At 38.1% G+C, this 15,671-nt stretch overlaps 1 protein-coding gene and 1 non-coding gene across 3 annotated transcripts in view; one reads left to right on the forward strand and one right to left on the reverse strand.

The window, feature by feature from the left end:
• Map2k4 (mitogen-activated protein kinase kinase 4) overlaps positions 1-15,671 on the forward strand; it is a 98,788-nt gene that overhangs the window by 14,754 nt on the left and 68,363 nt on the right. The gene's annotated exons all lie outside the window — the stretch shown is intronic.
• Positions 3,634-3,737, reverse strand: LOC121457240. Its single transcript, XR_005975733.1, has one exon. It is a non-coding gene; the product is annotated as a U6 spliceosomal RNA (small nuclear RNA).

The raw sequence follows: 15,671 nt of genomic DNA on the forward strand, positions 1-15,671 counted from the left end.
AAGTGGAGTTGACTGTGTTATCTGACTCTAGATAATTCAGGACAATTAGTGCACATATCAGGGAGAGAAGGGGGTGCTGGAAAGTTAGTAGGGTTGGCCAGCCTTTAGCTAACAGCAATTGTTTTTGTACAGATCACTGCTTATGTTTTAGGATAAGGATAAGCTTATATGTTAGCACTTTTCCTATGATTTTATAAATTAAAAAATGTAACAGTTTTCTAGTTTGCTTTAAATGCAAATGTTATATTTGTTAAAGTAGTTACCATTTCTTTAAAAATTAAAAATTTGAAATCATCGTTTGAACAGTTGTTTTCCTATTGGCTCATACTTTGCTAGAAATGCCAAAGAATGTTTCAGAATTAGGGAAATATATTTAGTTCATTAGCACTAAGTATATATCATACAGAGTTGTAGGAGAGGATGTAGCAAAACAACAGAAAATTAGGCATTTTAAAGGTGCAATTGAAGCAGCAGTTCCCAGTTCTCTATCACAATCAAGACTGTTGTAAGATGATCATGACTAATGGAAGCTCTGAGAGATTAATGTTCTCATTGTTTGACACACATAGTTTTTGTTCTTTATGTTTCTACATCACTATTTCTATCAGTTATCATGATTGCTTGTTTTAAGTTAGTGAAAGGTTTTGAAAATGTTTATATGTATATTTACACACACAGATAGTGTGAGATTCCAATTTTAATTTGGGGTCCAGTTTTTTGTAGAAATTGAATATTCACTTTGTACCTCATGTTTTTTAAAAATAAGTTACACTCTGTACATGTCTGAATTTTGACTTTATACATATTTAATATAATATATTTTAGATTCTAAAATAAGTAATTTATTTATGATAGCTATATTTTAATACTATTGGATTATTGAATTTTTCTGAATATAAAATTACTTGAAGAAGAAATACCTTTTCATTTGTGAGAGTTCTAGATGTACAGTTTCTGCATTCTTAAGACTGAACTTCAGTTAGAGCCTATTGATTAACTGTGTTAAGAAATTACCTTTGTTCAAGTAAATATGTTTATGTAACTTATGACCAAGTTTGAATGCATCTTCTGTCTTTAGTAGATGAACTTCACAGTGTGATTTGCTTGTTTTATAAAACCAGTCTCTAGGAGTGAACATAAAGGTTTACTTAGAAACATATTTTTGAGAATATTTTATTTTTTTACAAATACCAAATTTGCCTGAGGTCTGCCAACCACCTGACTTTGGGGTGGATAGGGGATAAGAATAATGTCTATTACAGATCCCTGGACATAGGGTTTTCCTCAGAAAATATTTGAAATCCTGTGCTAATCCAGTCAGAGAATTTTTTAGGAGGCTGTCCAGGAATTGAGGTTTTATTTCAGTGTATTTGTCGCCCATAGCCGAAGACTTCTTGGTCGCTAAAGAAAATTTGCTTTCTGTAGCTTTGCCTTTTACACTTTTGGTGGCTTAAAAAACTTTTTGTGTCCTTTAAGAGTGTTTTGCTTGAGAATGTTTACATAGCAATAGAACATTACCCCCCCTCACACTCCCTTTCCATGTGTCTCCACACATAACCTAGACTTAGAACTCACTTTGTAGCTCAGGCTGGTCTTGGGGTATTTCACCCCCACTTTCAGTCTCCTGATACTAGGATTACAGACCTGTTCTAGGACTCTTATTAATTTACAACCAAACTGTTATGTAGAAAGTGTATGCTCCAGAGGTGAGCGTTGTTCTGTGGTATTACTACATTGTAGTCATTTTTAGTGATGCTGCACATTGATGTATTGGGGAAAGCTTTATGTGTGGAAGAGAGGTTTCTTGTGGTTGATTCAGTATTTTTGAGCCAGGAGGTAGCTCACAATGTAGCCTAGACTGGTTTGAACTCTGAAGTTATGGTCCTCCTGCCTCAGTTTCTGAGTGTGAGGATTACAAGCATGTACCTTCACATTCTTAATTGTCAAACCTTTCTTTTATAGTAATTATCTCTTACTGTTCTAAATTGGTGGTAATAAAATGGCAGTAGTAAAACTGGAGGAAGGATGTTTCTTGAATCTTTTCAGAAGTTTGTTTTGGATATTCATAGTTTGCTGAACTGATAAGAGTGTTTGTAAAAGGTGGTACTTTGGCTTATTAATGGAATGTATAGAACCAAGAAAGAAGTGGTGGAGAAAGGGCTAATTTTTCATGTTTAAATAAAGGCTTAAAATTCATTTCTTAAAAAATATTTATTTATTTACATATATGTCTCTATACCTACTTATCTGTCTGTGTGTATCATATACATACAGGATCCTCCAAGCCAGAAGAGGGCATTGAAGCCCCTGGAACTGGAGTTACAGGTGACTGTGAGCTGCCTGATGTGGGTAGGTGCTGGGAACTGAAGCTTAGTTCTGTGCAAGAGCAGTAAATCTTCCTTACTACGCTGAGTCATCTCTCCAGCCCTGGCTGATTACATTTTTAATTCTGTATTTTTTTGTAGTAAAAGTCCCGCAACTAACGACTAAAATTTTGTCATTTAGAAATTAATGACCGCAGCTGAGCTTTTCTTATGAAACAAAATGAACACATTTACTGCTTTTTGGTATTAGTATAGTTTACTTAAATGAACACATTTACTGCTTTTTGGTATTAGGATAGTTTATTTAGATTTATATAGATGAAGTGAGTTGACAGAAGACATTTTTGTAGAGCTGGCCCCTAAGCTCTAGAGACTGATGCCTAGTATATTCATCACTTTCTCTGAGGTCCATGATAAAATGCCAGTATACAGTCCTCCTTGGAACAAAAACACTTCTGTGCTAAAGCTCCAGAAATGTATCTGTGGTCTATGGGCAGTCAGGTCCATTTGTTCTCTCTTCACATACTACCATAAGAGATACTGCTTACTTATCTTCCACACTGGAAGTTGTTAGAACCCAGATTTCTCCCTGAAAATTACTTTTGTTACTAGAAGGAAGATTCCTAATGGTTGCTACATTTATGCCTACGCTATTTTTGAAGAAGGAAAGCATTTAAATGGGATTGATTCTCTCACGTTACAGAGTTTTCCTTCATGTGCCAGTTACTCTCACTGACAGTAAAGAGATGTTTGACAAAACTTTTGTGGCCGAATGGAGGAGAGTAGAAGTGATGTGGAAAGGCTCCAGAGGCCAGTCTCAGCTGCATTATTGTTCAAAGCTTTTCAGGTTTGCTTAGAAATTTAGGGTGGTGCTTTTCAAACACGGTGTGATATTCTCACTACTTGGTTTCCTGTGTTTCTCAAATCCAGACAAAAATGTCCAAATGGGTAGGCTATACCACCAGAAGTTTGTGGCTGTCATCTTGATATTGGTCTTATCAGGTGGGACTACGAAGCAAACATTAACCTGAAGTGAGGACTAAGTGTAGACAAGCATATCTCCCCTTTAGAGTGACCCTGATAACAATACTCTGCATGACTGAAACCCATCTGTACCAGTGTCTGACTGCTGGAGACTTTGAAGCGAAATTAATCTAGAGGTCCCTTTGAAGAACTATATACTCTGAGAGAGTAGACATGTATACACAGGTTATGTGGTAGAAATAATAGGTGGTGATGATAATGATGATTTGAGACAGGGTCTCAACACCCTGGCCTAATTGTGAATCAAAGGTTCTATGCCCTATTTTTTTTTTATAAACATTTCACGAGTTTGCGTGTCATCCTTGCGCAGGGGCCATGCTAATCTCTGTATTTTTCCAATTTTAGTATATGTGCTGCCGAAGCGAGCACCCTAATTTTTTAAAAAAATTCTTTCATTTGCTAAATCCAACTAAAAGTCACATTAAGTGAAAAGACAGTTTTTCATAGTCTAACCTTTTCAAAAAGAAATCCATTCATAGAATATACTTATGGGTAACAAGAAGTGCTTAATTGTGTCTACTAAGAAATAAAAGTCTTATTTACATCTTGATGTTTTAAACATGGAAGATGTGGTGATTTGAATATGAAGGCTCATATGTTTTAATGCTGAGTCCTCATGGGGTAGCACTATTTGAGAACGATAAAGAGGTGTGGCCTTGCTGGGGTAGATGTGGCCTTGTTGGAGTAAGTGTATCAATGGGGGTGGGCTTTGAGGTTTCAAAAGCCAATGGCAGGCCCAGTCTGTCTGCCTACCTCTACCACTCCCCTGTAATTTCAGATCAGGATGTAGCTTTCAACTCCTGCTGTAGCTTCATGAGTGCTGCCATGTTCCCTGCCATGATGGTAATAAACTACACTCCTGAACAACAAGTAAATTTTTTTTTTAAGAGTTTGCTTGCTTTCATGTATAAGAGTTGCCTAGGCCATGGTGTCTCTTCACAGCAGTAGAACAGTCACAGTAGAACAGACACTGAGACAGGAGGTATTTAATGGGTCAGAAGAAGCTATTTGTATTGTGGAAAGGAGTACAACAGTGCTGTGTTAACTTTATCTGGACTGACACTAATTTTGCATGGATGAGCCGGCTTCTTTGCCACTTCCCTTGTTTGCTTTGATAATAACCCAGTGTTAGATGTAAATTAAAATTCAACTGTACTTTCTTTCCCTGAGCAAATGGGTGTATTCACTGAATTCTCTGCATCTTAAAGCTTACTTTATCCTACTCTGTTTGCTAATGAAGTTCTTATAGAATTGGGAAGTCCAGAAGAGTTAATTACTTAATGACTGATGGGAATCACTATGGCAGTTGGGCAGATAAAGAAAGATTGTATCACATTCGCTTTTTGACAAGAATCTGAACTCATATATGGTTACTAATACTATCCTGAGCGAACTTCTTAAGGAGGACAACTCAGATCTGGTAGTTTTAGTGGCTTCTCAGTTTATGTACTGCTGTGACTATTTTACCTGCCTGCTACCTACAGGTCTCGTTAGCCCCATTACCTAGACTCAGTGGAGCTGCAGGCCAGTCAGTGTGCTTCAGCCAGGAACCTTTTTGCTTTTCTTCATTGCATTGAACAGCTCTTTTTATTCCATCATGGCACACACAGTTTTATAATATTGACTGAAAAAATACTGATAGAATAGTAAGAAATATGGTTAAGGTGCTAAATGTTTTCTATGAAGTATTTTGTGGGGTAGAGCTAAGTGGTGTAGTTCTGTCTTTTAATTATGCAAAGCCCTGTACTTGATCCCCAATGCCACAAAACATATGAAAGACAAAAATATGAGAAAACTCTGAGCGGGAATAAATGAAGGATTCAGAGCATTAACACCCTCTCTCTCCTCCCCTGGACTTGGACTGGAGATGTCTTAACTAACAGCTGTTACCTTTTTGGTACCATATAGGGTGGTGATATGGCTGTGGAATTCCAACTCCTAGATTCCTGTAGAGTCTGCAGAGCATTCATGCTTGGAGTTAGGGCTGGTAGATAGTGTTGGTAACATGTCTCCATTACATCAATGATTACAAAGTCATTAGATCTAACTGAGACACACTCCTGAGACTTTATAGGGATCATCTGAGAAATATGAGAAATGATAGGAGCAAGAATGCTCAGGTTGTTCTAGCAGGTACATGAAAATGTATATATTTGTATCTTTAAGGACTTTAAATTAAAGCCCAACTTGTTCTTTAGGCTTTAGTATGACTAAATTTAGAGAACTGGCTGTTGAAAGATCTAGAATAAGTGACAAGGAAATTGTATTTAAAATAGAAACAATAAATTCTGAAACAAGTGTTTAGTGTGTATGTGTGGTTCATGTATTTCTGTGTGTGGAGGCTGGAAGTCAACTTCAGATGTTGTTCCTTAGGTCCCATAAGTGCTGAGGCAGGTAAGAAAATTAAATTTTGCCCTTCTGGCAGATGACATAGTCATGGTGGGAGAGGTAGTCATTCCTCAGATAGTGGCAGATTGGTTAAGTTTGAAGAGGATGCCTGCTGCTACATTATTTTGCTAATAGTTGACAATAGAATCTATATATTCACGGTGGGATTAAATTTTTTTAACTTGTTTTTTTAATTGATTTTATTGAGCTATACATTTTTCTCTGCTCACCTCTTTCCTCTCCCCTCCCCTTCAACCCTCTCCCATGGTCCTCATGCTCCCAGTTTATTCAGGAGATCTGGTCTTTTTCTACTTCCCATGTAGATTAGATCCATGTATGTCTCTTTTACGGTCCTCGTTGTTATCTAGGTTCTCTGGGATTGTGATTTGTAGGCTAGTTTTCTTTGCTTTATGTTTACAAACCACTTATGAGTGAGTACATATGATAATTGTCTTTCTGAGTCTGGGTTACCTCACTTAAAATGATGTTTTCTAGCTCCATCCATTTGCCTGCAAATTAAAGATGTCATTTTTTTTTCTGCTGTGTAGTACTCCATTGTGTAAATGTACCACATTTTCTTTATTCATTCCTCGGCCTAGGGGCATTTAGGTTGTTTCCAGGTTCTGGCTATGACAAACAATGCTGCTATGAACATGGTTGAGCACATGTCCTTGTGGGTGTGATTGAGTAATCTTTGGATATATACCCAAAAGTGGTATTGCTGGGTCTTGAGAAAGGTTGTTTCCTAATTTTCTGAGAAATTGACATACTGATATCCAAAGCAGCTGTACAAGTTTGCATTCCCACCAGCAATGTAGGAGTGTTCCTTTTACCCCACAACCTCTCCAGCATAAGTTGTCATCAGTTTTTTTGATCTTTGATGGAGGAAGGTCATAATAAATAATATAAATATAATAAAGAAACTGCTTGGCCCTCATAGGTTAAAACATAGGTGGGAGGAGTAAACAGAACAGAATGCTGGGAGGAAGAGGAAGTGAACTCAGAGGCCATACTCCCCTCTCCCGGGCAGATGCCATGAAGCAAGCTGCCAGGTCAGACATGCTGACTCTTTCCCGGTAAGACTGATGCTACACAGATTATTAGAGATGGGTTGATCGGGATATGAGAATTAGCCTGTAAGGGCTAGAGTTAATGGGCCAAGCAGTGTTTAAAAGAATACAGTTTGTGTGTTGTTACTTCGGGTTTAAAGCTAGCCGGTGGCCAGGAGCTAGGCTGTGGGAAGAGGCCCACAGCTTCCTACAACAGATTTTGGCCATTCTTACAGGTGTAAGATAGAATTGTTGTTTTGATTTGCATTTCTCTGATGACTAAAGATATTGAGCTTTTTCTTAAGTGCCTTTCAGCCATTTTAGATTCCTCTGTTGAGAGTTCTCTGTTTAGATCTGTCCTCCATTTTTTAATTGGATTATTTGTTCTCTTGATAACTAATTTCTTAGAGTTCTTTGTATATTTTGGAGATTAGACCTCTGTCTGATGGGGGTTTGGTGAAGATCTTTTCCCCTTCTGTAGGCTGCCATTTTGTCTTGTTGACTGTGTCCTTTGCTTTACAGAAGCTTTTTAGTTTTAGGCGGTTCCACTTATTAATTGTTTCTCTCAGTGTTGTGCTGATGGGGTTATATGTAGGAAGTGGTCTCCTGTGCCAAAGTATTCAAGTGTACTCACTGAGTACACTTGTCCTGAGAGGTTCAGTGTGGCTGGCTTTATGTTGAAGTCTTTGTTCCATTTGGACTTGTGTTTTGTTCATGGTGATAGATATGGATCTATTTTCATTCTTCTACATGTTGATATCCAGTTATGCCAGAACCATTCGTTAAATATGCTTTCTTTTTTTCCATTTGATATTTTTTTTTGCTTCTTTGTCAAAAATCAGGTGTTCGAAGGTGTGTGGATTAATATCCAGGTCTTCTGTTCTCTTCCATTGGTCCTACTGTCTGTTCTTACGCCAGTACCAGGCTGTTTTTAATACTGTATTTCTGTAGTAGAATTTGAAGTCAGGGATTGTGATGCCTCCCGAAGTTCTTTTATTGTACAGGATTGTTTAGGCTATCCTGGGTTTATTGCTTTTCCATATGGTCTTTCAAAATCTGTGAAGAATTTTGCTGGGATTTTGATGGGAATTGCATTGAATCTGTAAATTGCTTTTGGTAAGATTACCATTTTTCCTATGTTAATACTACCTACCCAAGAGCATGGGTGATCTTTTCTCTTTCTGGTGTCTTTTTCAATTTCTTTCTTCAAAGATTTGAAGTTCTTGTCATACAAGTTTTCCCTTTGTTTGGTTAGAGTTACTCTGATATATTTTGTGCTATTTGTGGCTATTGTGAAGGGTTTCTCTGATTTCTTTCTCAACCCATTTATCTTCTGTGTAAAGGAGGACTATTAATTTTTTTGAGTTAATCTTGTATCCTGCTACATTACTGAAAGTGTTTATGAGTTGTAGAAGTTTTTGGTAGAATTTGTGGGCTCTCTTATGTAAACTGTTATATCATCAGCAAATAGTGAGAGTTTGACTTCTTTTCCTATTTGTATCCCCTTGATCTCCTTTTGTTGTCTTATTGCTCTGGCTAGGACCTCAAGAACTATATTGAATAGATATGGGGAGAGTTGGCAACTTTGTCTTGTTCCTGCCTTCAGTGGGATTGCTGTGAGTTTCTCTCCATTTAGTTTGATGTTGGCTGTTGGCTTGCTGTATATTGCCTTTATTATGTTTAGGTATGTTCCTTGTATCCCTGCTGTCTCCAAGACTTTATCATGAAGGGGTGTTGTATTTTGTTGAAAGCTTTTTCATCATCTAATGAGATGATAATGTGGTTTTTGTATTACAGTTTATTTATATGGTAGATTACATTGACAGATTTTCATATGTTGAACCATCCCTGCATCTCTGGGATGGCACTGACTTGATCGTGGTGGATGATGGTTCTGATGTGTTCTCGAATTTGATTTGCCAGTATTTTATTTAGTATTTTTGCATCAATGTTCATGAGCGAGATTGGTCTGTAATTCTCTTTCTTAGTAATGTCTTCATGTGGTTTGGGTATCAGGGTAAGTGTAGCCTCATAAAAAGAGTTTGGCAATGTTCCTTCTGTTTCTATTGTGTGGAACAATTTGAGGAGTATTGGTATTCTTTGAAAATCTTTTGAATTCTGAGCTAAAACCATCTGGTCCTGGGCTTTTTTTTGGTTGGGAGACTTTTGATGACTGTTTCTATTTCTTTAACAGTTATAGGTCTATTTAATTTGCTTATTTGGTCTGGTCTTGATTTAATTTTGGGAAGTGATACTTATCCGGAAAGTTGTCCATTTCCTTTAAGTTTTCCAATTTTGTGGAGTACAGGTTTTTGAAATATGACCTGGTGATTCTCTGGATTTCCTGTCTGCTGTTATGCCCCCCTTTTCATTTCTGATTTTGTTTATTTGGGTATTTTCTCTCTGCCTTTTGGTTGGTTTGGATAAAGGTTTGTCCATTTTGTTGATTTTTCTCAAGCCAACTCTTTGTTTCATTGATTCTTTGTATTGTTTTCTTTGTTTCTATTTTGTTTTCAGCTCTCAATTTGATTATTTCCTGCTGTGTAGTTCTCTTTCTTGAGTTTGCTTCTTTTTGTCCTAAAGTTTTTAAATGTGTGGGATTTTTTTCCAGCTTCTTTATGTAGGCATTTAGTGCTATGAACTTTCCTCTTAAAACTGCTTTCACTGTGTCCCATAAATTTGGGTATGTTGTGTGGTCATTTTCACTGAATTTTAGGAAGTGTTTAATTTCTCCCTTTATTTCTTCCTTGACCCATTGATGCTTCAGATGAGCATTGTTTAATTTCCATATGTTGATGTTGAATTTAGTTTTAAGCCATGGTGTTCTGATAAGATACATGGGGTTATTCCTTTTTTTTTTTTTTAATCTGTTGAGGTTTGTTTTGTTACTGAGTATGTGGTCAATTTTTGAGAAAGTTCCATGAGGTGCTGGGAAGAAGGTATATTCTTTTATTTTTGGATGGAATGTTTTATAAATTTCTGTGAAATCCATTTGAGTCATAACATCTGTTAGTTCCCTTATTTCTCTTATTTGCCTGGCTGACCTGTCCAGTGATGAGAGTGGAGTGTTGAAATCTCTCACTACTAGTGTGTGGGATTTATTGTATGATTTAAGCCTTAGAAGTGTTTCTTTTACATGTGAGGGTACCCTTGTATTTGGGGCATAGATGTTCAATATTGAGATTTCTTCTTGATGGATTTTTTCTGTGACTAATATGAAATGTTCTTTTTTGTCTCTTTTGATTGATTTTAGTTTGAAGTCTATTTTGTTAGATATTAGGATAGCTACACAAGCTTGTTTCTTAGGTCCATTTGATTGGAAATTTTTTCCTAACATTTTACTCTGAGGCGATGTCTGTCTTTGAGATTGAGGTGTATTTCTTGTATGCAGCAGAAAGATGGATTTTGTTTTCATATCTGTTAGCCTGTGTCTTTTTATAGGTGAATTGAGTTAATTTGTATGAAGGGATACTAATGATCAGTGATTGCTATCTCTTGTTAATTTAGTTCTCATTGGTGGTGGTGTTATTTTTGTGTGTTTTTTCCTTCTTTGGAATTTGCTGCTGTGAGATCATCAATTTTGTTTTTTGATGTAGCCAAATTCCTTTCTTCTAGTACTTTGTATAGGGCTTTGTTTGTGGCTAGGTATTGGTTAAATCTAGTTTTGTCATGGAATATCTTGTTTTGTCTTTCTATGATGATTGAAAGTTTTGTTTTAGTAGTCTAGGCTGGAATCCATGGTCTCTTAATATCTACATAACACTTGACCAGAACCTTCTGGCTTTCATTGTCTCCATTGAGAAGTCAGGTGTTAATCTGATACGTCTGCCTTTATATGTTACTTGGCCTTTTTCTTTTGCAGCTCTTAATATTCTTTTTTTATTGTGTATATTTAGTGTTTTGATTATTATGTGGTGAGGGGACTTTTTTCTTTGGTGTTGTATAAATTTCTTGTATCTTCATAGGCATATCTTTCTTTAGGTTGGGAAAGTTTTCTGTGATTTTGTTAAATATATTTTCTGTGCTTTTGAAGTGAACTTCTTCTCCTTCTTCTTTACCTATTTTTAGGTTTGGTCTTTTCATGGTGTCCCATATTTCCTGGATATTTTGTGTTAAGCTTCTGTTAGATTTAATGTTTTCTTTGACTGATGAGCCTATTTCCTCTATTGTATCTTCATCACTTGAGATTCTCTCTCCCATCTCTTGTATTCTGCTCTTTATGCTTGCACTTGTGGTTCCTGATCATTTTCTCATGATTTCTGTTTATATACTTCCCTCAGCTTGTGTTTTCTTTATTGTCTCTAGTTCAGTTTTCAAGTCTTAGTTTCTTTCATATGTTTGATTGCTTTTCTTGGTTTTCTTTAAGGGATTTGTTGATATCTTCCAATTTTTTTCTTTGTCTTTTTCTCCATTTCTTTGAGGGAGTTTTTTATTTCTTCTTTAGAGGCCTCAAACATTCCTTAAAGTTAACTTTTAGTTCATTTTCTTCTGCTTCATCTGTATTTGGTTGTTCAAGTCTTGCTGTTGTAGTATCACTAGTTTTTACTGGTGTCATCTTGCTTTTTGTGGTGCTGTGTATGTTCTTCCTTGTCTACCCATCTTTTCATCTGATTGGAGTATTTGGGGCAGTCTGTGACTCTGGTGATCAGTCTTCTAGGTGCCAGTCTGCAGATGGTGCCAGTCTATCAGATGGTTGCTTTTCATGGTGCAATCAGTGCCACAATTCCATTCACCTCGTTGGTCCTTCCATGTTTCTGGAGGTTGCATGGCGCTCCTAGGGTTTGCTCTGCTCCCATCGAGTTCTCTGTCTCAGGCTTGCTCTGGCCTAGTTGCTGGCTCAGACCTGTAGCTGTGGAGTTCACTGTCCCAGGCCTACTCTAGCCCAGGTTGCTGGCTCATTCATGCTCCTGTAGAGTTTGCTGCCTCAGGCCTGCCCTGGCCTAGGTCAGTTACTCAGTCCTGGTATCCTAACTGTCCCTGGTTTGGATCCACTCCTGCTCCTTTGGAGTTTGCAGTCATAGGCCTGCTCTAGCCAAAGTCGCTGGCTCAGACCTGCTCCGGTAGAGCTCTCTGGGATTAAATGTTTTAATTTGTTTTACTTTTCTTTGTGACCAGAGAGAAACAAAAATAAAGGGAGAAAAAAATTCATTTTGGCTCATGGTTTCAGATGGCTTAGTCTGTGATGGCTTGGACTCTTGCATTTGGGCAGGCAAGTCAACATGACTATGGGAGTATGTGGCAGGGGAAGTTGTTCACCCGTTTTTCAGACAGGAAGCAGAAAGTAGGGATTCAGCATATGTACATTTAGAAAGTCTCATAGGTAGGTAGCATACCTGGATCCTGGATTCCTGTGGGCTGAAGTACTTCACATAATACTCAGAGATGTTCAAAGGTTTTGGCTTGGAAGGTAATAACAACCCTTCTGATGTGTTCTCCTAGTTAAAGCAACATATGCCCCTAAAGACTGTGGATATTTGACTATAACTGTAATAAATATTAACCATTATTTTTTCACTTTTTGAATTCAATGGTTTTGGAGATATATGGGTTTGTGGCCATATTTTATAAATTATAAATGGTCTTTAGCTTTACAAGGTGGAATTATTTTGTTCTGGCCGTATGGATAATAGACTCTTCTTTCTTATGATACAGTGAGAAAAATAAGCCTGTTAGGTTGAATTAGACGGTATCTAGATACCAGCAAGTAAAATAATAAAATTGAAATTCCTAAATACTTTTTAACACTCCTTTGTTTTAGGTATTTATTATGTATAGCACATTTGCAGATTTCAGAGGTAAAGCAAGATAGTTAAAATTTGAGGAGGTTAACAGTTGAGTAACATGAACAAACTCAATGGTCAGAGGGGAGCACGGTGGACCAGTGTGAGCATAGAGTCTCTCTGGGAACAAGCTCGATGATGATGTATGCATGCATCTGTGCTGGTGCACAGCCCTGGGTATACATTTGTAGAGGCAAGTGGACGTTGCTGTTGATGTTGAATGTGCTCCTTATACACTCCCTACCTTAGTTTTTGAGACAGGATTTCTTCCTGAAACTGGAGTTCACTGACGGGCTAACCCAGTAAGCCCAGGAATCCTGGGGTATAGTATGGTACCTCTGCACTTGGCTTTTTGTGTGAGTTTTGGAGATCTGAACTCCGGTCTATTTGTATCTATAGCAAGTACTTTTCCAATTGAGCCAGTTTTGATGACTTTGTACATAATGCTGATTCTTAATGAATCATGAGGAAAAGAGTGTTTTCCTCATCTGTAGAAGGTGAGTGAGAGCTGTTTTCAGTTCTTGGATTACCATGACCATAGATACAGAACATGAGTAGAATACTGTCAGCTCCTTCATTGGAGTCTTTGAAGGAGAGCCAAACTGTGAGGTAGGAGAAGCTGATTGGGAACATAGTATTAAAGGTTTGTGTTGCTTGAGCAGTTAGTTCAGGGAGAATATTTAGGATTCTTTTCCTCTTGCTGGGAGCTAAGTAAAGGTGGGTATATTTCCCTTCACCTTCAGTATTCTGCTAGCTAATCAGAAATACAAGGGAAGGGCATTTCTGTGTCTCTGTGGATCCACTTGGGTAAATCTTGATCTTCAAAATCATTGAATATTTTTAAATATTTTTTATTCTTTGGGAATTTCATATGTACATATAATATACCTACTGTGTATTTTAATTGTACTGACCTCCTCCCTCCCTAATGCCTCCTGGAGCCCCAATTTTCAGATTTATGGTTCTTAGTTACCTTGATGGCCCCATACTTGACAGTACCTTTTCTTTCTTAAGGGAACTTGGAGAAGAACATTGTGTGTAGGTGAAGTGAAAGCCCATTTTGGCTGGTATGGGGTGTTCTCTTCAGACAAATTAGACAGCAGAACTCTGAGAGTGGTGACAAGAGGCTGCTTCCTTTAGTCTTGGGTCGTAGGCTGCCAAACAGCCCAGGTCAGATGGTGGGCCAGGCATGATTTTAATTTTTCTAGTATTAACAAAATGTTCTCATTTTCTCCAAGCCAAGTTAGGCAGTGTTTCCAACAGGGGTGATGGGTGGTCCGGTGCAGTTCTTGGGAAATGCAAACACTGGCCTATGCATACAGCAAAATCATCAAGTGCAATATATACTCATATTTCTACTCCAGTTACTTGAGCATCTGAAGTGGAGTTATCTGGGGCTGTGTGTGTCATGTCTGTTCCCAGATCAGTAAACACTGGAAACATTTTCCTCTCCTGGCACTGATCTTCTCAAAGGAAACTCCTATGATTTAGGTATTATATGCTGCCTGGTTTCTGCTGTCATAGTTAAGGGGAAGTTCTATCCCTGCTGGCTCCTTATTATGTGACCAAAAGGGTGTTGCCACAAATATATGTTTTTTTATCTATTATGTTAAGTTCTATTTTATAGCTCTTGCTGTCTTTGAAGTCTTTCACGGTCTTTTTAAAAATATAATTTATTTTTATTTTATGTGTGTTAGTGTTTTTCCTGCATGTATGCTTGTGTGAGGTGTCAGATCCCTGGGAACTGGAGTTAGTTACAGACAGTTGTGAGTTCCCATGTGGGTGCTAGGAATTGAACCTAGGTCCTCTGGAAGAGCAGCTAGTGCTCTTAACTCCTGAGCCATCTCTCCAGCCTTTCATAGGCTTTTTATACCATCCGTCTGTCTATCTATCTATCTATCTATCTATCTATCTATCTATCTATCTATCTATCTATCGGTTCTTTGAGGCAGGGTTTCTCTGTGGCTTTTGGAGCCTGTCCTGGAACTAGCTCTTGTAGACCTGGCCTCGAACTCACAGAGATCCACCTGCCTCTGCCTTCTGAGTGCTGGGATTAAAGGTGTGTGCCACCACTGCCCGGCCTCATAGGCTTTTTATAGCACCAGTTGTTTACTGCTAGTGAAACATCATTTCAGGTCTCCTCTCCTCCCCTCCCCTCCCCTCCCCTCCCCTCCCCTCCCCTCCCCTTTCCTCTTCTCTCCTCTCTCTTTCTCTCTTTCTAATTAAAAAAAAAAATCCTTAGTAGTGTTATGTGTGTTTGAGTTTTTAGTGATTACAAATAACTGAGGCTATAGCTCACTGTCAGAGTGGGTGCTTAGTGTGCAAGAAGCCTCAGGTTCCATATTCAACACCAACCCTTCAATAGGAAATGCCTGAATACATGCAGCTGTGCATGATCCCCTGGGTCTTTTGGGACACTTGAGGAAAGGAGGAGACAGCACTGATGGATGAAGGAAGAGTATGCTTTGTAGGAAAACCTGGTACCTGTGGTGTTTGAAAGGAGACCACCCCTTTCCTCCCCTACCTTAGTCTTATCAGCATGGGGCCTTCCTTCTCAAGATATTTAGTTTCAAATTCATCATTTGAATTTGAAACTAAATATCTTGATCATCAATCGTTTGTAGGGTTAAGGTGTCTTCATGAGAACTGGCAGGATAATTGGGTCTTACTTAGTTTTCTTGTTAAGACATTTGCATCTGGAGAGACTGAAAACTTATAGGTCTTTCATATATTGTTGAAATAAGAGCGGCGGGCTGCGTCCCCGGCACCCAGCCGCCCGCACGGCTAGCTTTACCCGAAATAATTACACAGAAACTGTATTCTTTTAAACACCGCTTGGCCCATTATATCTAGCCTTTTCTCGGCTAACTCTCGCACCTGGACTGGCCCATTTCTAATAATCTATGTAGCCCAAGAGCTGGCTTACCAGGAATGATCTTAACCTGTGTCTGCCTGGAGTAGGAGAATCATGGCGTCTCCCTCACTCAGCTTCTTCCTCCCAGCATTCTGTTCTGTTTACTCCTCCCACCTATGTTTTAACCTATGAGGGCCAAGCAGTTTCTTTATTGCTTAACCAATGAAATCAA

The sequence above is a fragment of the Microtus oregoni genome, unplaced genomic scaffold (genome assembly GCF_018167655.1).
Source record: "Microtus oregoni isolate MIOR12 unplaced genomic scaffold, Mior012 000015F_ref0000493, whole genome shotgun sequence".
NCBI classification, from domain to species: Eukaryota; Metazoa; Chordata; class Mammalia; order Rodentia; family Cricetidae; genus Microtus; species Microtus oregoni.